General features: G+C 37.0%; 1 protein-coding gene across 4 annotated transcripts in view; it reads right to left on the bottom strand.

Annotated features, from left to right (window-relative positions):
- ZNF407 (zinc finger protein 407) overlaps positions 1-25722 on the bottom strand; it is a 428050-nt gene that overhangs the window by 188290 nt on the left and 214038 nt on the right. The window lies entirely within an intron of this gene.

Genomic DNA, 25722 nt, shown 5'->3' on the forward strand with positions numbered 1-25722 from the left:
AACAAGGTGTCCTTCTGGGTTACCACACAGGTACATAAAAAGTTCCCTTTGATAAGAATAAAAATAAGATTATAAATACAACTTTTCATAAAGTATGCCTTTGAGAAAAAGAAACCTCAATTATTTCCTGTATGGGATGAAAACTGAAAATAACAAATCAATACTCACGTCAGAAAATATTTCAGCCCCACAGTTCCCAGTTAAAGATCTCTGAATACCTTTCATAATCCAGGCAATATGAACCATCAACAAAAAAACTTTAATACTTTCTCTGGTCGAGCTTCTGTCCCTTTTCACTTGCATTCAGGAAATCACCACAAAAATTTACTTTTGATTTCTAATACAATTTAGTTTAAAGCAATCTCTGTGGCTAACAAAGTAGTGTCCAGCTAATTAATTCAGGATAATGAACAGTCAAATAAAAGAAAATTAGAACCCAATATTCAAAATTAAAATATTTTAATAAGTTGATAAGCACAATGCCACAAAAGAGACAGACTCTGGCAGCTTGATCTGACTAGCATAAGTTGGTCTACACTTTTAGCAAGTTAATACAATTTTAAAAATAAGATTATAATACCTGCGTTTTAAGTTATGATATAAATAAGGAGATATAAAGAGTATATTCTTTACATAAATGCTTTTAACTAAAATTTTACAAATTTTCTTAGTCCCGTAAGGGTAGAAAAAAAAATTCCAAGCTCCAATTAATTAAGTTTCTCATTTTGAGGCAAATGTGGATTACTTTAACAAATTAATCATTCAGGTTTCACAAATTCTTAAGAATCGAATTATAAAATTACCTTTTATAAAACTCTCTCTTCATTTGTTATATGTAGTAATATTTTTATAACATTATATTTTAAATGCAACAGAAGTAAAAACTGCTAAATATTTAAGAAATGCCATATAAAATATCTTAAGTGCTTCATTAATATTAAAATTGCCAATTAATATACTTATAGAATGTATGTGTAGAGAAACTATGTTTACACCACTCAACACAGACCGACTTTGAAATTACTGTATCATTTGATCATTGCTTACTGGTACTAGAGAATGACAAACATAACTAAATACTTAGAAATGCGCTGTAAAAAAATAACATGTCCGTATATCTCTTTGACGGGTCTTCATGCATTTAACATTTCAAAACCATGACAGGGATCTTATTTCCAAGATAAATTCCCCTATCTACTTATTTCTTCATGTATTTATTGTGGATCTAACCTCCTCCTAAAAGAAATAAATAAGGAGGTTAAGTAGATGCTATCTTTTAACAAATAGTTATTCCAGACTGTATTACAACTTTATGAATGACAAAATAAATCCCTCATTTTTAAATCTACCATGATGTACATTTTAAAAAATTACATCTATGAAACCTCAATATATGTACTCTATTATTCATACATAATACAAATGTTAAACTAGAGCTTAGAGCCTGTCATGATATGACAAAAGCCAGATAACAAAGAACTAAGGCCACCGCTTGACTTTCAGAAAACCTCACATGTTCTACAATTTGCTTTATGAAAATAAGTGCATGCACTGGTACTTTGAAAAGAACCTGAAATGTTACCAATGTAAAGTGTCCTTATAAAGACCAAGACCTACTCATCAGTGGGGGGTTTCCTGGAACTGCACAATTCTGAGCCTCAAACACTGTAAACTATCTGCCACCATGCAACGAGCAAGGACGACGTCCATCCAAGGGATCCGCTCTCCTGGGGGCCTTCAGGAAGCCCACCTGGATGTGTCACTAGGACAGAGCCTAAGTGAAAACGTGCAGTTCCGCTCTGCCACGAGAACCCAAGAAGAAGAGGTATCACTGTGTATTCTGCATGTACTTCAGAAAGACCTGAACACCCACTGTAGCACAAACACTGTTCGAGACGGTAGAAACAAAGAGGGAAAAGAGTCAGATTTGGCTCTCAAGAAAATCACAGGCTCCTACGTGAGGAAAATCCTTCACAAAGATAACCTCAGTGCCAGGAAAAAACGTAAAAGGCCATCATAAATTTAAAAGAAGAAGCAATTAATGGGACAGGGCGGATTAAAGAAGGCTTCCCAGAGACGGCATTTAATTTAGATGTTGGAAAGCAGGTGGATATGCAGAGCCAGCAGGGAGGACAGGTAAGGGGCAGTGCGGGGAGAGGCAGAGTGATGGGAGCTCCAGGCCCCGACAGGCTGTGTCAACTGTGGCTCTGTTGGCTGCTGCCCCTCAACTGGGGATGGCCATCCAGTTTCCCAGGTATCAGTGAAGCCCCAGGACCTACATTAGACTGGGTTAAATGATATAAATGCTTTTCTATCTCCACATGGTGGTCTTCCATCAGAAACTTCTTGTTTAACTGAATTGACAATATATTAAAAAGAGATCTATTTGGCATAAAATTCGCTAGTCATCTCTCCTTTTGTGCAGGGAGTTACAAAGTCAGTCAGTTGAAGGATGTACAACGAGTGACAATCATGTAAAAGTACAACCTAAAAGGACAAACAAGATAAGCACACAACAGTATGATGGTGTTTGGTTCACCGTATATCCTATGGCCCATAAAAGTGCCTGGTACCCAGAGCTGTTCCATAAATAACTTTGGACCAATGGGATGAAGGGAACTGGTGGTGAAGAGTCTCGTTCCTTACGTAATTTCACCAGACTCAGAGTGGGAATGTGAGATCCGTACACGACAGCAACAGGGGTCATTCAGGCCGCCCAGGGCTCGCGATCCTCATGCTGTTTGGTCTTTTCTCCTTCCTCAGCATTTGTGTTTATTTTATAAATGTCAATATTTCAAACATACAGAAAATGACAGAGATGCATATCTACCACCAAGGTTTATGTACCCAGATGATAATATCCATGTTTGCCGTATTTGTTTCATATCCTTCCTCTGGTGTTCTAAACATTTTAAATTAATTTTTTAAATTTAAATATTTATGAACTGAATTAAAAAGAAAAATGGTATGGCAGGCCATAGCACAGGGACAGCAAAGGTGCTAAGGAGAAGGCCACATCTGCGGGAGAGCAGGTGGAGGTCCACATCATTTCCGCTCTGATGTAATAGAGCTACTTTATAACGTTTGATAAAAAGTTCAAAATGCCAAATAGTGCTACGGACTTGTAATGAAACAGGGCAGTGTGTCATCTCCCCTTTCCTCAGTCTGCACTAGATGTTTCTACTGGATATAAAGTGATCTTAGAAGGTTTCAAAAGAAAAAAAAAATCAGAAGGAAAGTAAATTAAAATGGTACCAGACTTCTCAACAGCAAAGCAGGAATTAGAAGACAATGTAGCAATGGTCTGACCATTTTGCGGGCAATGATCTTAAACACAGAATGTTCTGCGTCGTCGCACCTTTGAGTGGTTCCTACCAAAGGGTGCTGTCATTACAAAGTTCCTGGCTTCCAGGGATTATTATCCAGTTGTTTGCTGACACTTTTGGAATAAAACCCATTTTCGTGTGGGTAACTGTCATGTAAAAGTCAGTTAAGAGTTCATCTTTGAATGTAAATTCCTAAGTATTCCTAAATTAAATAAGGGCTCCTGGATTAAATTCTAAGCATTTTTCTAGTACTCTCAATATATTTACAGTATATTTATTTACTGTTACATGTGCTGTTTTATCCCCAGCACCACCACTCCAACACACACACACACACGCACACGCACACATGCACACACACACGCACGCGGGGAATGGCTCTGAGCCTGTGTTCTCTGTGTTAAAACCGGTGGAAGATCTTCTTCGCTGAACTCACTCATGACATGACTTATAAAACAGAGTCGTGACTAAAACCCACATCTCTAGACTTAAAATTTTAAAGACACGATACTAAATATCCTCATTGTTATACATATAACAAAAACTTAAAAATTTCATGGAGGTTTTGCAAGGCATTATGTACATACAAAGTTAAACTAAAGAATTAGTAGGGAGCTGAATTATTTTTATATGATCAATGGTACTATCTTAATAGATACTTCTGCCTTAGACTGTGTTAGAGCAATTGTCTGTTTATGAATGCCTAAAGGGCAGATAAGTTTTGTCAAAATATATAACACTTCTATTTTGAGTTGCGCCCCTAATTCCATATTACTACACAAGGTAAGTATCCTAACAAGAGAGTCTATACTCATCTTCTTCAAATTATACTTTTAAATGTTATTTAAAAATTTTAAACCCTATTACGTGGGTTATTCAGTCAATTTATTAGCAAATTAATTAAAAATCTGCACATATCCCATTTACATATGAAGATAGAAGTATTTTGATACTTTGATGCTTTATTACTTTATGATTTTTGAAATACAGTAAGAATTGCCACTAGTATATTTTTATGTTCTTTTCTAATCTCTCCAATTCAGAATAATTTGGAATACAGTTGCTTTAGTGATGCATTTTAGAGCTGTAGATATCCTTTGCCTTTCTCCCGGAGAGCCCAGTCTGGGTTAACATGATTGAGAAACTCAGGCTCAAGTACAGACATGTTTAAAAAAAAAAAAAAGTATCCCCATTAAGATGTAAACAATCTTAAATATCCATCAGCTGGGAAGTAGAAAAATAATGAGTTTAATCATAAAATGGAATATCATAATGAAGTTAAAATGAATCAATGAGCTACATTTATCAGCATGGGTTAAACAATCTCAAAAATGTAACTGCACTGAAACAAAGCAAGTTAAGCATAGAAATATTAAATCTAAACATATGAGGTCCACATGCAAAAACATGCATGACATCATAATTTGTGAATACTGCTTGTTTCTGAGAAGAGGGGTAAGGCATGCATATGGGGCTAGAGAGCTAACTACAATTGTACATTTTTGTTGTTTTTAAAAGGAAAACAAAGTAAACAAGGTCATATGTTAACATCTTAAAAAGTGCTTTCATTGTTTTTGAAAAATTCCACAATTTGAAGTGAATATTTTAATTAAGTAATCCAAACTTTCTTTTCTACATGTCACGTCACGTTAATAAATCATACAAATTCATATCTGCAAAAAACAGCAATGAGCAAGATCTGCTCCAAATGAATGAGCTAAACTTTATTAAAACATTAAATAATCATGCAGTTATTATCTTCCAAAACTCTGAAATAAAGGTGCTGACTGATTCAAAATGATTAACAGTAAACTGATGTTGCAAAACCTTAACTGACAGGTATTGCTGGTCTTTAGGAATAAACACAGAACTGAAAACAATACAAGGCTTGTATGATTCCTAGCAAAACAGTCCAATATACTAATGAATCTGTTTCAACAATTTCTAAGTTACTCGGATACTACCAATATGCAGGCTGTTTCTTTGGGATAACAGCCTCCTTTTAAAATTATTATAATTTAATAATTACATAATAATATACTAAGAGATGAAACGAAAATAGAATATGATGGGGTCTTTGCCCAGTAGGGCTACCTTACAAATTTCTGCTGAGCTGCAAATAAAACTGAAAAACAATCACTTTCTTGAACAAAGAAGCACATAAAAGGCATATAAAGACAACCACTAAAGAGCAACTTCAATCTCAATTAATTCACATGAGTCTTACGCTGAAAAAGTATCCAAAAGGTAACAAAGCAAAATGAAGTTCAAGAAATTCTGCCATGGTAACAAATCCAATACCTATACGCATCGGAACTGTGACGTGCCTATACTGTTTCTGGCCTAGGAAACATCTGAGGAAAAACATACAATACTGTTTTTAGACTTAAACTACTTATTCATGTAAAACAGGCACTAAATCCACATTAATTACCCCAATATTATTACTCCATAGTAATCCTGTTCATCTTAGTTTTATGAGGTTTCAAGTACTATATATATATATATATATATATATATATATATATATATATATATGTTTAAATAAAATATGCAGCTTTAAACTGCATGGAAAGTAAGAATCTCTGTTTTCTCTAAATTGAAAATTGAAAAGCTACACTGACAGGTGAGTAATAACAAGGAATACACTCGGGGTTCCTCTGGCCACCTCCTTCCAAATACTCGTGTGTGCGTGTGTGTGTGTGTGTGCACACGCACATGCATGCGTGCATACTAGATCCAAAAAAAACCTGACTCAATGATTGAAGTTATATCCTGAAACCAAAAATATCTAACACTAATATCAGATTATTTAAATTAGGCTGGACTCTTGAGAGTGACCTGTTCCTGATTATATATAAAACATGAGCATGATTTATATCAAGAAGCCACAAAGACCTAAGATTAGAAAGGTTTCATTTACTGAATTCAACTCTTCAGAATCAAGTGTGGCTTACAGATGAAGTTGGAAACCTCCTGTGAGGGCTTTTATACAGCGCGCAAGGGAGCCTGCTACTTTAGCCAAGAGTCTTGAGCGCATTTTTTGCCCTGAACAGGTGATAATTAGCCTAATTAACAAGCCAGATCCTTGTTAACTAGTTGGAAAAGAAATTTAACCTCATTCTTGCTGAAGCCATCATTTTAAAACCGCTTAAGGTATCATTCAGATTCTAGAAGCTGTGACATATGTTTTCTGGCCCTTTCAGTTCTTTCCAAAGGTTGCAAAGCTTTGTGTCAAAGTTACTTCTGGGAAGAGCATTGGCAGAATATTAATCCCTGGTTGCCTTAGTCTACTAAGAACCAAGAGAATGACTCATTCCAAAGAAAAACATTCAAGGATTACAAGGGCCATGCCCTCAAGATTGAATTCATCCTTCAAAATCCCATTCCCATGAAATTTTTCTTTGTCAAAGAGACCATAAACTCTGGCCTACCCCAAACCATCCTATTAAATTTGACTGGAACGGTGCCCGTTCCACTGCATGTGCTGTATCCAAAACTCCTCAGCACAACAGGGGTTAGGAAAGGCTCTGTGTAAAAGACAGTAAATACTTTCTACTCAGTGGGCCCTCAGGTCTTCAATGCAACTTCTCAACTCCGCCTTGGTAGCACAGAAGTAGCCGTGGACAGTACATAAATAGGTAAGCATGGCTGTGTTCCAATAAAACTTTATTTACAAAAACAGGCAGTGGGCCTGATCAGGCCTGCAGAGAGTAATCGGCCTATCCCTGGCTTAGGTGAGGTCGCATCTCCCCACCTGCACCCCCCAAAAGCACCCTGATCTGTACAGGGTAAAAGAATCTGAATCGAGCACTGCTGGCAAACAAAGGTCCACTAAGCCCCTTCACAGGGTTTGAGAAGTTGGTTCAATCCTGAAATAGTTCATGTTTCCTGCAGGGCTTTCAAACGCCAACATGAGAAGAACAGGTGGAAGGAATTATACTGCATATGAGACCCATTCAGTGCAGGCTGCCCCGTCCTTTCAAACTACCCCCTTTCAAGTGTGTCACACAGCTGGAGGGCTTGCAAAGTTGAAATAATTTTAACTAACCATAGAAGTCAAGTCCTGGAGAACAAGACATATATTAAATTGCCACAATCCTCTAGTCTGGACTAAATGAAATTTTATCGCTTCAGGTTAGGTAAGAAAACGCTGGATTTATGCAAGGAAGGTTAAAACAGCAGTTACAAATAAAGGACTAATGTTACTGTTTAAAGACCATATAAAGAGAATTTCTTTGAAATCACTGCTCTTACTGATATAAATAATTTGAGCTAAAACGACAAAATGCATTTCAAACCCCATTTACACATTCATCCCAAATGTCTTGACGGATGTTCAGTCTTTGGACATTTATAACACAAGCCTAACAATCTTCAAATTATAATATCTCAGCTACTTCTATATCAATTGATCAATTTTTTAAAAAGTATGTATTGGAATCTACTGTGTGTCTAGCAATTATTCATGCATGTACAGACCTATAAGTGAAGGAAAGATACACACGCCTCCCCAAAAGGAGCCTGTGCCTCAATGGCAGACACTAATGTCAGTGAAATAATTAGAACAAAAGCTCACCACATTCTGTTGGACTTTTTAAAAAAGCTTTTTGAAAAGATGTTTAGAAAAAGCATCGGTGAATATAGAGTGAAGCAGCTGGAAAGGCTTCATGGATGAGGTGGAGCTTCAGGTGAGTCTGAAAGGACAGAACAGACTCTAGTAACAAAGGTGGCAGGCAGTGACAAGCCTGGAGGAGGGACAGGCAGAGGCGGGGAAGGTGCTGTGTGTGTGAGCCCTGAGCTGATCATGGCAGGGGAGGGAGTGGGGAGCAGGCTGCACAGATGGGGGAAATAAAGTTGCATCCTTTAAGCTGAGTCAGACTGAAATGGCCCTGATAAAAAGACAGGGAAACCTGACTTTGATATGACAAAAGGAACCACCAATCTATTTTTTGTTTTTCTTTTCCCCCTCTCCGATCTCCCTTCCATTGTTTGTTTTTCACAATTATTTGACTATAATTTTCTAAGGAGCTACATGTGGCTTTATCCTTCACAAGTGCCCATGATCAAAAAGATACAGTACACTTGTATACAAGCCACAAATATGTACATGTCTGGGAAAAAACCTACCATAACAATGTGCACATCTGAGATTCATGACAAACTCATTTATACACTGGGACAAATAACACGTAATCTTACAAACAGTATGTCAGCACTAACAAAGACTGCTATGTGTCAAGCTATGTACCTACGGATGCTATAAAAATGTTATTTCAGAGCTGAGAACCTCACAGACTGTACCAGTTGCATGTCAATGGAAAAAGGTTTTACTAAGTTTTCTGATGCTACCCTTGCCAGTTCCAGTATTAACTGTATTAGAATGAATTGGTTGGTAAATATGAATAAGATAGATTTTACCAATAAGAACAAAAACAGGTTTATAGAAAGAAGCACGAATTTAAAAATCAACTACAAAATCCCCTAAAGTTATTTCCTTTTAATTTTTAATATGTTAACATTAAACACAACTGATATATTAATGGAAGCTGAGTACAAACAAAAACGTCTGTCCCAATTCAGACAATCTGTCACAGTCCCACTCATCAAGAAACTACGATTTGTAAGGATTTTATAAAAGTCATAAGGTCTTCACACCATGGTGTTATATTATTATGCCAAGCAATGTGTCATTCACATCACTATATGAAACTTTACTAGGACAAATATACATTGTAAGGTACATCAGGCATCTGTATGGAATGGATGATTCCAATCCCCTTTTGCTAATAAAGCTGACACTTTCATATGAATAAAACTGCTCAGTTCCTGGCATGCCACTGACTCAGAAATAATATTTGGGGTCACATATTCATGCTGCTGGGGAAAGAGAAGTTAATAAGTGTCTGGCCTTGGGCAGCCTCTCTTGAGCCTCAGTAGGACCATGTAATTTTTATTCCTGGTGTGTATTCACGTCAATATTTCTAAAAATACTGAGCACAAGACATCATTTTATATTACAGTGTAGATCACTGGTGCTCTATAAATAGTAAATCATGAGAATTATCTATTATTTCACAATTGTTTAAAACAGCAATAATAAGAAAGTCATAGTTTCCTACTTGGATTCCTTACGGCAATCCTTGTCAGCTCCAACTCTCCAATGAAGGACTATCAGAGTATTTTAAAAAGAGTAGTAGTTTTCTTAACAAAATTAATAAGCCGAAGACAACAGGCTGATCATGGGTTACACCCCTAACATAGGAGAGTTAAATCTGTCAATACTACAGCACTGTTAGAACCAGCAACTGACACCAGTGTACGTAATTCTCTAAATATTAACATTAGTTAAGGGACAGTGGACCATCGCTATTTATTCAAAATGAGACTTCATACAGGACTCAAGTACACAGTAGGTTAAATGGAAATGTACAAAATAGTATTCCTCTCTACCAAACAATTTAAATTCACCTTCGATATATGTATAAAAAATGATATTTTTTTCCTAAAAAATATTCTTGTACAATAATACTGGAACATGTTCCACAGACCCGTGCATCTTACATACTAGCAAATACGGGATGTTTACACTCTATCCTGTAGGTCCTTATGTATCTACTTTGGAAACAGAATTTCTAGACATTTGAATAGACATGCCAGATTTAGAAAGGGCTGTCCACCCTGATGGTGACTATGTGATTTGCTGAAGCAGGGAAGGCAGCCTTTCCAAACTTAGGTATTTCATTGTCCTGGCCTTTGTCATCATCTCGGCCTTCTAGCATGTCAGGATGATCTAGGGAACCATTTGAGCTCAAGGTAAGATTAGCTAGAAGGGCTGAGATGTATTGCCCAGTAATCTCAGAGTTCAGTACGGAATTGACCCTTTCTGAGACCTTAGTCCGAAGAGCAGCAGTTACAGTACACTTCTAGAGTAAGTGTCTTGGAGCATTTGTGCACTGGAGCATCACCAAGACATGACGTGAGTTCAGAAGATGAAGTCAGCGTAAATACTGTAGAGCCTGATACGGATCATCACTTGCTTTACTTACATCACAATATTCTGACATTCATATATGTAGAAAGATCATGTTGTAAGGGATTTATCTGTTCTTTTCTAAATCATAAGTTCAAGGGAAAGTGCTAACATTGGATTAACATAAAAAACAAGTCTTTAAAGAGTTTTAAAGTTATTGTGATTCAACTGAGAGTAAGTAGTTAAATACTAAGTAAGTAGTTAAATACTAGTAGTCTCTCCACCATTTCTCACACATGTCCACCATACAACGGGTGTGAAGTAGCCTGCAATGAAACAGGAGTAAAACTATAGAAAGTACATACATATATGAGGTACATTTGGGTGGAAACAACCTCCTAAATGCAGGGTAAAGCAATTAATTTAGCTTCCTTTCAATACAGAAGAGTATTATTTACTTAAAAAGTTGGATATGTACAGCTATGGAATTCTTTTCTGCAAAACAGATTTGTGGATTTCATCTACTTCTCATATATTCTAAATTATTTTGAAAAGATAAATTCAGATAGGCATCTATAAACACTGAATATAGATCATTTATACTAATTTTTCAAATCTTCAACACCTCAAACAAAAGACTATGGGAATAACATCATTTATTATGTACCTTCCAGCATTCAAACTAAGTTTCTTTCTAATATAATTAAATGCATAAGCAAAAACAACTGGAAGGATGTAAGTGATAAAATATATTTATACTTGGAGCAACTATAGTGTTAGGGAAGCTAAAATACAGAAATAACTGAAACTATCAAAATGACGTTAACAACAAAAAAAGACTTCTCAAATATGGGCTGGGAAGGAATAAAAGTGAAAGTCAAAAAGGTTGCTAGTTTAGACTTTATGATACAAAGAAAACAAAACTGCTCAACTCTTTGTATCACTACTATATTTTTTATTAAAGATTCTTCAGACTGAAATACATGGAAATGAATTAAAGTCCAAGAATTATTTCACGTAAGGCAGTAACAAGGAGGCTTCTAGCCAAGTGGGAGCCGCCGTGAAGGTGCCGTGAGGGTCAGATCTCCCAGGGTGTCAGGCGGGGCCAGCAGAGTCCAGGGGACAGTATTTGAGCAGAGGCGCCAGGAAAGGGCGCAGAGAGAGGAGCCAAGTGTGCCCAGCAGGCAGGGACTGCAGACACCCTGTTCTCCTGTAACTCAGCCACATCCTGCGTCCTGCCAAGCCTGGCACACAGGTATCTTCAATCAATGTCAGATGCAGCCCAAGAGCAAGACCTGACCTACCCAGGCCAGCAGCTGATCGCAAACGCTCCCTTGACCTGAGAACATGAGAGTCTCATTCTCCTGGTTCCTCCTTGCCTTCTGAAGCCTGGATGACCCACCTGCACTCCTTTGGTGACCTGTACTCTGATGACATCCACGTTTATATCTGAGGTCTAGTCGGTATTTAGCTGCCCACACAACGTCTCCACTGGGATAGCCGACGGGCTTCTCAAATGTCCCGCGTCTAAACCTGGCTCACAATCTCCCCCAACGGAACCTGCTCTTGACAGTGGTTTTGCCCGTTTAGTTAATGACGTGACTTCATTTTTCCCTTTTCCCTTCACTGTTCATGCCCAAACCTTGGTGTGATCCGTTACTCTTTATCTCATCCAATCCACTGGTAAATCCTGTGGGCTGGACTTTTCAGATATATTCAGAGTCTGGACGCTTCTATCTACCCCTGTTGCTACCACTGGGGTCCAGCTCACCATGTCCAACAGAGCTCCCAGCCTCTGCCATCACCACCCGCTCCCTTCCTGCCGTTCAGTCTATTCTCTGCATACTGCAAACAGCGATTCTGCTACAGCGTAAGTCAGACCGCGCCAGGCCTCTGTTAAATACCCTCCAATCTCACACAGAAGAAAAAAACCAAAGTCCTTGCAGAGTCCTCCAGAGCCTGACATGGCCTGAGCTGCCATCACGTCCTCCTTCCCACCCTGTGCACACCCCAGGCACAGCGGCCTCTTGGCAGCCCTGGGCCACGCCCCACACAATCGTCTTCAGGAGACTTGAGCACTTTTCCCTCTGCCTGAAAGACTCAAGGGGCCCCTCTCCTACCCGCAATCAGGTCTAGATCACTTGTCACCTTCTCTCTGACAGAGGCTCCCCTCGCCACCTATGGAGAGCTGAAATATCCCACCCAGCACTCCTGGCTCTTCCCTCTTTCCCTTACTATATCACCACTATTTTAATACTGGCATATATTGGACTTTCAGTTTTGTTTGTTGAATTTCTCCCCACACTGGTATGTAAGCTCGTGAGAGCAGAACGTTTGCCTGCTTTATTTTCTGCTATATCCCCAGGGTCCAACACAGGGCTTAGCACATAGTAGGTACCCAGTAAATAACTGCTCAAATGATGAATTAATTAAATATTGTAAAGGGACAAAATTTACAGAATTAAGTTTATTTTAATATGCAACATATGAAAAACACACACACACACCACACATATACATATGTATGAACAGACAAATAGAAACAGTAGGGACAGATTCACTGTGAATAGTAGGAACCTTGGGTGGGAACTAAGATTTGGCTGAGGAAGACTGGAGGAAGAGGAAGGGCATCAATTTGGGAGAAGGGAACTTTTACTTAGCACTTTATATACTACTGTATTAAAAATATTTACCAACACACATTCCATTTTTTAAAAATATATACGTAAGCAAAGAGTTTTAAAAGCATAATTCAAAACAAACAGGTTTAGCCAAAATAAATTTTTAAGTAAAATTTAAAAGAATCACTAATTTTATCCATCACTGGCTTTTCTACGCCATACTAACATACAATGTTATTGATACATAGCTGAAACAATCAGAGTACCACAGAGAGAAACAAGAGTTGAGATAGTTATTGAGGCAGTGTAAAATCAGATCGCTAAAAAGAAAGACATCTTTTTCTTCTCAATTTTTGAAGTCAAAAACCTCACTATATTTGTATTCAGATAGTTCAGAAATCAGTGTTCAATGATTTTATAAGCCTACACTGTGAATACCATACAGCTGACAGCTAATCATAGATACTGTTCACTGTAACTGAAGAATCTTCTGTTTGCCATGAGTAACCACATAGTCACAGTTCTGGAAGAGATGGTTCTAGGTGTTCAGTAATAGAAAGATATTATCACATTTTTGAGACAGTCAGACCAGCTCTCACTAAAGACCTACCCTTCTTCTACATTTCGTGTAATTCTCTGTTACACAAGAGTCCTGATCTTATTGTGGCTTATGTGCCACTCACAAGTTGACTCCACACCACCTCACGTATATGGACTTTTGAACTGTTTACTACTCTCAGTTACGTACATTCCCTAAAAGACCCAAAACAACTCAGGGACATTAGATTTTCAACTTCTTGATATCTTTCACAGTAGTAAGGGCAGGAAAGTGATGTATTAAGAAACATTTATAACATTTAATAATCATATATAACTAAAATTTATTGAAGGCTCAAAACACGGCAAGAAGTATTCTGATAAATGACTTTCCCAATGACATGTTGAAAACTGCAAACAAAGCTGCTTGAAGGAGGCCATGCCACAGAAGTGAAACAGCCGCCCTGACACCGACTTAGCTGAGACATCAGTGCTCTGGTTGTTCTTTTAGCCTGAATTTCTACACATGTCACATGCAATGGAGTTCAAACAAAATACTTCCAAAATATGTCCCAACAATGAAACCCCACAGGTCTAATTTCAATTAAATTTCCACTTAGTCTGGTCCTAAGGATGTGTTCCCAAAGACCCAAATTCATGAAGTGATGCTACCAAAGGCTGTTCTCTCCAGTATAGGAAAGAAGGGTTCTGAGGCCAAGAGTCAATCGAATATATCTGTCTGGGATCAACCAACCATCATTGTTGATGAGAGATTCTATCTCCTGAAAGGCCCTGTCTTTCTATTTGTGGGGTCTATGTGCAGTCCAAGTGCTAGTTAATTCTCCACTGGAATAAAAAGGCTGACTTCCAGGAGACAGAAGCTTGAACTTTCTATTCTTTAATTTGTCAAAGACAGTAAAACAAAACAACAGAAAGTGACAATCTAACAAATTATGGTTTATAATAATAAATTATAGCTTTATAATAATCCAAAACCAGAAGTACAGGAAGGTAAGATAGTAACAACAGCAAAAGAACAGAGAACACACCCTCAAATAAGCTGCTCTAATGCCTTACAGAGAGCAGGTGCTCAAACAGTTACTGAATGGAATGTTAGTGACTAAAACTGACAGACTAGGATTGAAAACATAACAATAAAAGATGAATAAAAAGAGACTCCTAGGACTCTCCTGGTGGCGCAGTGGTTGAGAGTCCGCCTGCTGATGCAGGGGACACGGGTTTGTGCCCCGGTCTGGGAAGATCCCACATGCCGCGGAGCGGCTGGGCCCGTGAGCCATGGCCGCTGAGCCTGCGCGTCTGGAGCCTGTGCTCCGCAACGGGAGAGACCACAACAGTGAGAGGCCCGCGTACCGCAAAAAAAAAAAAAAAAAAAAGAGAGAGACTCCTATATATAACCAGAAGATACAGATGAAGCATTCCACAGGAATGTACGTGATGATATTCACAAAAACGTGCCTAAGAGCTAAGAACTAAAGAAAAGGGGTCCAAAGACGGAAGAGACAGCTGTCCTCACTTCTACAAATCACCTCATGGAACATCCAGAGATTGTGCTGTACATTTCCAAATATCGCTAACATTTTTCATAATAACCAAGTTTATATTGATTACTGGTATCTACTATTCTTCAAAAATAATATGCAATAGAGCACTAAGAAATATACACAGAGTCACTTAGAAGCAAGAGAGATAGAAGAAAAGTACTTAGAATTAAAGCCCGGGTGAAAGATAATTAGGAAAATTTCCTTTGGGGAACAACAAAAGTGAAAATACTAGCACATTTTAATTGCTATCAAGTAAATAAGACCTCTCTGAATGACTTTTAAATTTTACCTGAGCTTACGCAGATCTGACCAGGGATTAATATGGTGGACAGGGTTGGCAACAGAGGAAAAGAGGTAAAGAGGTAGAATTAAAGAACTCAATTATCAAACCTTAGGATTTATGTTTCTAAATAAGTTGATTTAAAAATGTGTGCAATTTGATGATAATAAAACCAATCAGAATTTGATTAATTATGTGAATTTACTATCATGGGCTAATAAAGTAATATATACACATGTACTTTGGTACTCAGGCCATCAAAACAAAGATGACTACAACTTCACAGCACACAGAGCAGAAGTAAATTATGCACTTACGCCTCAGGACTGGTATCAGGGTGTCAGATATGTATGCTTTTGTATACTTTTTATTTCTCTCTTACTGCTGTTCTTAAAATTCTTAGAAAAAAGCCTTTGGTCACCCTCAGACATGTGTGGCCACCTGTACCAGGGCAAGAGAGCATCTAGCTGGGGACCCACAGGCTGCCTCTGCTACACTCAGTTCAACCTGATTGCTGCTCGCTTCGGAGATGCGTCCCATAAAGTTTCTGATCATAAAAGACTGTGGTCCAGGATTGAGGTTTCCTCTTTGTTTAAAACAATCAGTGCTGTTCCCAATCATTTACAATTAGCAAAGAAATCATTTATTTGGTAAAACCAAACTGAAGATTTGAATGAAAAGTAAAAGAAGCTGAATAATCTTACAGAAATTTTAAAGAAAATTCCTAAAGTTACATTACTTATTCAATGAGTGAATATCAAAGAAGACACTACTCACAATTAACACTTGCTATAATATAGATCTTTCAATCACAGGAAGGTACAATATTCTCACTGAACAAATATATGAAAACACTGAATTCATTTTTAACTCTGAGTTTAAAGTCATAAATTCAGATTAGAACAACTTCAATTTCTCCTCAAGAATAGGATTTAATTTACAGATTCTTAAATACCCACATTCATAAAGTCATTACTATTCACGCTCAGCAAATAATGAAATAATAAAAAGTTACTTTTAGAATGAAAAACTAAAGGGTGCTGAAAACAATACATAAAAGTCAATGAAATAAATATATATAGCAAGTAAAAGCATCTTAACAAATCAGAGAAGACTCCCTTTGGACACAACTATTCAATAATTATTGATATGGTACACTACTTATTCCTAGAAACTATAATTAGACATGATGTATTCTATCCATTTTCTCAAGATGCAAAATAACCAAGCTAATAAATAGCTATTCCTGTCCAGAACACGTTGTCTATTCCTTTAGCTGAAAGCAAACCTCTAGTAAATTCCTATTTATCTTCTTGCCAATCAAGGAATGAATGACTGACACTAACGCAGTCTTATCTGGGCCTTATGTCTGCAGCACATTCTGCTAAGTGATGTCACTGCTCTAGCAGACGAAAATAAGCAGATTATTACAGTGACTAGGAGCAAACCAAACATTTGGGTTTTTGCATGGACAGATTTACACACTGTCTGTCAGATAAAGCACAGTTTGCCTGCTGCTTACACAACAAGAATGTGCCTGACAGCTTCTTCCCAGGGTTAGTATCTGATTACATAAATAGGCCATTCCCCGCCATTCCTAAAAACTGACAGTCTGTCTTAGTTTATAGTGCAATTTCGGACTATCAGCTTTTCTGTCTTGCACACAAGGCTGATGAACATCAGAGCACTTCCTGGAGGTCCAATCAGGATTTCTCACTGCCTGATTCTGGGCCATATAAAATGTGATGGGCACAATGGAGAGGAAAAAGACAATGTGAAAACTACTTCTGATGACTGCTCCAGAGGCATACTCTGAAGGGTAAATCATGTCAACACACTTAGGGTGTGTGTGTGTGTGTGTGTGTGTGTGTGTGTGTGTGTGTGTGTGTGTGTGTGTGTGTGTGTATCCACAGTATTACCTTTGAAATAATTCAGAAGTATATAATGGTTTCTTTAAAGCTAATGGTTTTATTTATAAAATTAAATATGAAGCGCAACCACATAAAAATTATGTATTTCTATTTTTACAGTTGCTGTGTTTTTTAATGAATGTTTTTGTATCATTCCAGCAATGAAATGAAACGCCAATGACTTATCATGGTCATATAAAACCATAACACTGAGCTCAATGAAATGTTTAAAAAGTAATCTACCACTAGTTAACACCTTTCCTCCTATCCCCACCACAATATCCAAAAGAAAACTTATCAAATCAACACACTAGTGAATATTGATGAGTGAAAATATGGCTTAAAACTTACTTTGGCAGCAACAAAAATGGTAGTCAAGAAACACACATGAGCAAACGGTGTCTGTATAGATGCTATGAACTTTCTTAAAAGGTGAGATTCTGTATTTTGGTCTGCTAGGCAATAATACAGCAGCAGCAACAGCAGCAATAAATAATAGTATTTAGTAGTATCATCAAGGTCCTGTAGTCTACTGGAAGCTCACTTACAAATTATCCCGAGTTAAACACTGATTACTTAATAATTACATACTTCTCAAAAAATAAAGGCGTGAGGTTTTCATTCAAAATGGTCTGGCTGATCAAGACAGATCAATTTCCTTTCAATAAGGAAAAATTAGGCAGCAGTCATTTGAAAGGCATTAATGAGTATCTTAATTCCATTGTTAGGAAACCATGTGTTTCTTAATTTTCTTCCTTGGTCTCACACTATTTGGGAGCTGCTACACGGAGAAAAAGTCAAGTATCTCCACTATTAAATGTCTCTCGAACATGCACTATGGGCCAGACCCTATCCTGTGTTCTGGAAACACAAAGATGAATAGGACACAGGCCTGCATCCTCAAGGTACGTAAAATCTGATAAGGAAGAGAGACAAGCAAACACAAATTATATTTCAAGGTAGTTAATTTATCTTTTCACAGATAAATGTATTTTTTAGATTCAAATGGCAATCTTTTCCAATATTAAACAGTTCTCATTTTCAGGACAATGATCTGTAAAACTTATCCTACACTTTTCTAGTGAAAAGAGTTTCTTCCTCCTTAATCTTCTTTCTGCCGCCTAAAACAAGCCATCTCAAGTCACATTAACGATTTCGTGAAGCGTGGACCTGAACAATACACACATATAGAAACCTACCTGAAACTACAAAAATGATGTGTTCTCTTCCCTATCGGAATGATTCCACGTTAGCTTTTTATACTCCTACACATTAAATACCAACATTTAGCTTAAAATGTCTTATTGCCTAATACTAAATGTATTTCGTCTTTTTCATTTGTTCCTTGACACCAACACTAATGAACTGTCATAGAAATAGTTTTGGGAATCACAAAGGGTGAGGTACCTTACCATGGTAAATAATCAGAAGTCATAAACACAATATTGTCGTTCTCGTAATTTCAGCCATAACTTTCAAACATTCATACCCAGACAAACCAGATGAAATATGTTGCTTCAGGTCAGCTCTGATGGATCCCTCAGAAATATCAACATTATTGCTTCAATTTTATTATGTACCACACTTCATAACTGTACACTGCAGAGTACAATAAAAACTCCACTACACAGCTTGAGTACTTATTAAACAGATCAAAAGTTACTGCAGCAAATAACTTGTCCTACTCAGGGTCCATTAATAATATAACTTGTTGCTCAGATAAGGATTTTTTTTTTTAAATTAGGACAACGAAGAAGAAAATATAGAACAATTTGAAATCTCTTATACATGTGATTTTCCAATCACATGCCCAACAACTTTGAAATAACTATTTAAAAAATTTGGATAAATAAAGAAAAATGGAAGGTGGTTAAACAAGGGTAAAAAGAAACAGCACAATGCGATTTGTAAGCTTTCAGAGCAGCTGGTCACTGCCCGTCCCCAGACAGACCTGAAGGTAAGAAACAGCATATACGTGTAGTGCCTGTCTCTCAAAGACTATATCGACTTAACATTTATGAAGAGACTGCCAAATTCAAACTATACTGCAAAAACAACCAATGACTACTTTTCCAGGGTAGGTGGTGTGGCTACCTCTTTGCTACACAAGACAATGTTCCTATAAATAAAATTGGCTGAATTTGAAGCTCACCACTGTATTAACAATAACAATGGGAAACAATAAATGAGGAGATTAAAAAGGGAAAAAAACAAAGCTGATGATATTTAAGGTATCCTGGGAAATTTATATTGTGAGTAAGCAATAAAGTCAAGGAAAACACTTATGGACAAGTGGGTGATACAAAGTAGACACGCGTCATCAATTCTGGAATGAAGGAAGGAAGAGAAGGACGGAGGGATGCAGGGAGGAAGGGGGGAAGAACAAACAGCCAACGAGCAACACGATTCCAAGGAGATGAACGGCTGCGCGAGCAGACATCATACAACGTATCTGCCATCAACATATAGACAAAGGACTCGAGAACTCAGCATCTTATTAATTTTCACAAACATAAGCTACTTTATCAATTCTTAATTTTTATATAATTCCAAAGTTTGACATTAATGGTAAAGCAAATTCACAGCCTTACAAGTATTCAGGTGTGAATTTCATATGCATTAGATATATTTTTTAACTAATGACTGACAATGTCTGATTGTTTTTCTAGAATTTGTTATTCATTTGCCATCACAGCAATCAAGATATTTAAAAGGACACTCACTTGATGAGCACTGATTCCACCAGGGCCTAGCCCAGTGCCCAGCACCTAACAGGTGCTCAATAAACAGAACTGAGAAAAGTTAATGCTTTTCTTTATTTTGGTATATAAGAAAGTTAAATCTCTATAAAATACTTGTAAGTATTACTGGGGAATATGAAATAAGCCTCAGGAACTACTGAATACAGTCTGGAGGTGTGATTACTCCCCAAAAATTAGCAGAAGGAAACAACTTATTCATAAATCACATTAATCAGTGGTGTTTCAACCATCTGAAACGTTTCGAATATTAGCAACTGATGCGCCTGTGAACAGTCATTGCTACTGGTGTACAAGAAATGCTGTAATTGGTTTAAATCAGCCTGGCCCATCTGTCTTTAATACTCTTACTACAAGGCAGTAAGCAGAGAACTATTAGAGCTGCAGTATAAGCTGTAAGATCTCTACTTGTTCTTAAATCATTTAAAAATAATGAGAGCTTTAGCCTTTATCTAATTAACAAGTGCCTTCTTTGAATTAGAAAAACTGTATCATTTAGCCCACGGATGTTTAGTAAATTGGCTTGGTGGCATGCAAGCTAATGCAGGGGAGCAGTTCCAGTGTCTTGTTCCTAGCTTCTTATTACTTGAATTATAATTCAATGATCACCTTAGATCATGGGCTATTCATAAATCAGAAGCCTGACATCAGATGAAAAATTGTATTAATATATGAAACTTATTATATAGTACAAACTGCTCTCTTGATAAATTACATTGTTCAAACTTGACAATGATTGCATTTAAAACATTATTCCTGTTTGCTGTTTTACAGACTGAAGCCTCTTCATGAAAAATTTACAATGCTCCTCTGTGTTTTGGAGTCAGAGGGCAATAGTAGCAAATGGCAGGCAGAAACCATACTTTAGATTTGCTGGCAGCTGCAAAGGACAGAAAACACTTCTGAGGACGGGGAGGAGGCCCTCCGCTGCATCGCCTGCATCTCCATTGCTGGCCTGATGAAGATACTAACTGTCCTCACCAGCAAAAGCACAGTGAATAATAAAATTTTAATTTCAGCTTACTGGATTGCTTTCTTCTCTTATATAGGTGTTTCAAAGAAATTTATAGTCATAAATGTTTCACAGAAATTTACAGTGTGAGAGGAAAAAATAAAGGGGCCAACCCATGAAGTTTAATTTGAACTGAGGCCGGGCTCCTCAGATGATGCATTATGACAAATGCTCTTCGCCAAGGCTGACTGGGTAACTCAGGCTGGAGCTCCATATTATTTACATTAATTACACGAAGGCGGCTTTGTTAATGGTGCATTCTGGTGCGGGTCGCAGCATGATATGCTAATGATCTAAGAAAAATCTGCATCTCCAGTATTTATGATAATTTGTAATAGGAAGTAGGGTTGCTTTTATTTCTTTCTCCTCACTGGAATAAAAAAAGTCAGCACAAAACAATTTTATTCAGAGAAGAAAGGAAAAAGTTCTAATCGCCAAGACATTCAAGTGTTATAAACAAAAGGGAAGACTGTTATTGTTGAGGGTCTTGTCACAGCCCGTGACGAAGAGATAATACGGCAGTTCAGTGTGAGGTGTGTATCCAGCTGAACTGAATGGGAGAAAGCAAAGATGGAAAGTATAACTTCCATCCCCAAATTATCTCCTGTTACTGTGCACTCCCTCCCACCTTCCCGGCTCATAGCTACCCTCAACAAGAAAGAAGATAAGCTTCAGATAAATACTGTTAATTTACGCTAAGTTGCATTCATTATATGGAAGGCTATTATGCTAGAAAATATTTGATATTCTAACAAAATCCATCACAACTTGTAAGAAACTTATGGTAGGATCGTATAAAATTCCCAAATATTAAAACTGCAAAAACATAATAATTTATATGTATTAAATATCAGCACATCTTATTCATAGTGTTATTCTTGTAAATTATGTCTAAATTCATATAATGTTAAAAGTAATAGTAATTTCACCATTATGGCTTTTTGGAGTATAAAAACAAAGAGACAAAATTGTCCTAAAAATCAAATATCATATATTCAAAACACCACAGCTTTTCTGATTATTAATGTTTAAACTATGCTACCTATATTTTCAAATGACTGTTTAACAATTTTAAACACATCTTATTTTATTATTAGGAGTCAGGTTTTGAATTTCCTTTCTGATCAATAAGCAACTACAAAGACATATTTTGGGCATGATAAAGTTATGTATTTTCAAATTAATAATGTTCTATTGGAATAAAAGTTACCATATAAATGTAGCCTATTCTATAGAATAGAACAACAAAAACCCTTAGGAAAAACCTATAGATAATAGGATACTTCACAAGCATATTTAAATACATAAACAGCATAAGTTTCTAAGATGATATACAATCGTTTTTTTAAGACAGATAATTATGTCATCTACAGAGTGGAAAATAATATTGATTGCGAATTTTGAAAATCTAAGAAGGAATATTTCTATAAATTATTAATACAGGGTTTAGATATTCTATGTTCAATATGATTAACAGAAATCAGGATAGCAGTCACCTCCGGAGAAAGGAAAAGGATGTAATCAGAGATAATGGGTGTGCTCTGTGTCTCACGCTACATGGGAGTTACATGGGTGATGGTATCATTATTCTTGATTCTTGATACCACATATAGTATAGTACCAAAAATAATGACATATATAGTGTGCATGTGTATATATATTATCATAAAAAGAACTAAATGAATCGAGGAAAACAAAATCTGAATACAAAATTTTAATAGGGCTTCCCTGGTGGCGCAGTGGTTGAGAGTCCGCCTGTCGATGCAGGAGACACGGGTTCGTGCCCCGGTCGGGGAAGATCCCACATGCCGCGGAGCGGCTGGGCCCGTGAGCCATGGCCGCTGAGCCTGCATGTCCAGAGCCTGTGCTCCACAATGGGAGAGGCCACAACAGTGAGAGGCCCGCGTACCGCAAAAAAAAAAAAAAAAAAAAAAATTTTAATAGAGTTTTTTTTTTTAAATGGGGTATAGTTTACAATGTGGTATTAGTTTCTACTGTACAGTGAGATGAATCAGCGATATGTATACATATATACCCTCTTTTTTTGATTTCCTTCCCATTTAGGTCACCACAGAGCACTGAGTAGAGTTCCCTGTGCTATACAGTAGGTTCTCATTAGTTATCTATTTTATACATATTAGTGTATATATGTCAATCCCAATCTCCCAATTCATCCCACCTCCCCTTCCCCCCATGGTGTCTATACATTTGTCCTCTACGTCTGTGTCTCTATTTCTGCCTTGCAAACCGGTTCACCTGCACCATTTTTCTAAATTCCACATATATGAGTTAATATACAATATTTGTTTTACTCTTTCTGACTTACTTCACTCTGTATGACAGTCTCCAGAGATTATTTTTGAAAATTTTCGTGGGAAAATTAATATATTACTATGTCATAATAGCTGAAGCTCAGAAATGGCTCATGGTCTAATAAGCTACTGTTTATATTATAAACTCAAAATATGAAAATGAAAAATAGCATTTCTTATAAATTATCAATACTTGTTACAGCAAAAATATGAATTTCGTAAAGAATGCATTCCTCTCCAGAAAAGTAGCTCAACCTATCTATGTCAATTCTGAGAGACATTTCTCAGAGGAAGCAATGTAATCAAATAATTTTAGAATACCGTGTAGTCTTAAAAAGTATCTAACTTTCACGTCCCTAAACTGCTAGACAGTGGTAACGGCCCCTTCGCATAGGCCTCTGTTAGTCATAAACACTGCCTCCTATTTCTCTTAGCCCTGGAGGCGGGCACGTCCAGTCCAAGACATGAAACCACTCAAGCTGATCCCATAAAGGAGCCACACAGACTGAGCTGGGCTGGGCTCACTTACTCGGCCACCAAACATTTATAGATCATCACATACATGACAGGCTATGTGAAGAGGTCTGGGAATTAAATAATGAATAAGTTCTGCCAGGAAGCCAGTGAGAACTGTGCAATGGCTCCCCACTGACACCAAACTCCTCACCACAGTCTCTTAGAAGTGAGCTCATCTAGGCCCCGCTCACCCCTGCAACCTCACCTCTCACTAACCTCCTGCTGACCATGCTGCGGCCACATTCGCCTTCTCACTGTTCATCACATTCAGAGTGTTTTATGTCCTTCATTTTTAGATGCGTCAGTGGATGGTTGGATGGACAGATGAATAAACAAAAAGTCTAACAACAACACAGACAAGTAAACCAACAATGACAATATACTGTAATAAGTTAAAGGACACAAGTGCACATGGTTTTAAGAACTAAAGAGAAAAAGAAGTGCTTGCATACTCTTTGAAATGAAGGAGATAAGTCACACTTAAAGTCTAATGTTAAGATCGGTGGCCCACTGGGTCCTTTAAAACTCATGAAAAAGAATACAATAAAAATCTATAACAAAGTCTAATTATGTTAAGAAGACAACTCTGGCCCATATCTCAAGACTTCTCTGGTCAAGTGGACAATCAGTTCAGAGAATCTGTTTCTTATTTGGTAAAATGTAAGAATCACATATAATTGAACGTATAGGAAATAAAATCTCCTTCCAAGCACCTTGGTTCAATGAACAAAAGCTACGCCATCTGTTAACTGGAAAACAGAAAGCCTTCTATGATTTCTATAAAACAGGAAGGCCACATAAAAGTATGCTCAGAAATCACAGTATTTATGAATTGTCACAAAGACAGTAGCTAGTGAGCCAGAAGCATTAACTGCAAACTCTGACAATTCAGATGTGATAAAAGTTTCTCTAATCTAGTGTACAAACACGTGCAAGCTTTTGATGCCTTCTTGTTCTTTCCTAAGGGCAAAAGTGCATCTCCTCTGCAGAAACAAATACCATCTACACTTGGAAAGTAGCCGCACCGTTTTATTCACTTAGGGAAACATAATTTGGATTAAATTGTGATATTAACAAATTTCACTATTCCATTAAACTGTAAGTTTACCACTAAATTGTTATATAAGAAACACAAATCTTGTACATAATACAAGATTCAGAGCATTTTAATAAATGTATTTCAGATCCCCACACAAACTGAACACAATGCCACAAGACTTTACAAAAGTTATTTGCAACTGATTTGTTATAAGGCCTTGGTTATGACTCATAAGACATTTTCAGAATAGCTATCCTGGCTACCAAATTATACTCGGTAATTTAGACAAGTATGTAAGCCAAATACACTTCTTTCTTGGTCCTATTCTGCTGAATGAGAATCTGACAGAGATTTCATACTGTGAGAAAGTTAAAAAATGAAATAATGTTTGATGTTTACCTATTATTTCTGAAACTCAATATTAAACAGTCTCACTAAATTAAAGTTCAGGAGATAAAATTACACAGTCTGAGGAAAAAACTGTTCAGAAAAACTACTACTATATTCAATATACAAAATTCACATGAATTTATAAAATATTTTTCATTCTAATAATAATTCCAGATTTAACTTAGAAATTTTTAAATTATCTTATTTTATGCACCTCATTGCCAATGTAAAAGATAACTATACAATAGATTCCCTCCCCGCAAAAGTTATACATCTATTTCTTATACTTGTTTAATCCAAGGCTAAAAATTTCATAGATTACTCTAAAACATTAATAGAGCCAGCACAAACAAGTGTGAGTGTAGCTGTATGCAGGTTCGTAGATGAACACAGATGTCTTTGTGCTCAGGAAGTGCTGGCTGTTCCTGTTCTCCGGCACAACGGGTACCCGGCTGCCCTCCTGCTGAAGCCCGTGCTGGAAGGTG

Source organism: Orcinus orca, chromosome 15, assembly GCF_937001465.1.
Source record: "Orcinus orca chromosome 15, mOrcOrc1.1, whole genome shotgun sequence".
In the NCBI taxonomy this organism is placed as follows: domain Eukaryota; kingdom Metazoa; phylum Chordata; class Mammalia; order Artiodactyla; family Delphinidae; genus Orcinus; species Orcinus orca.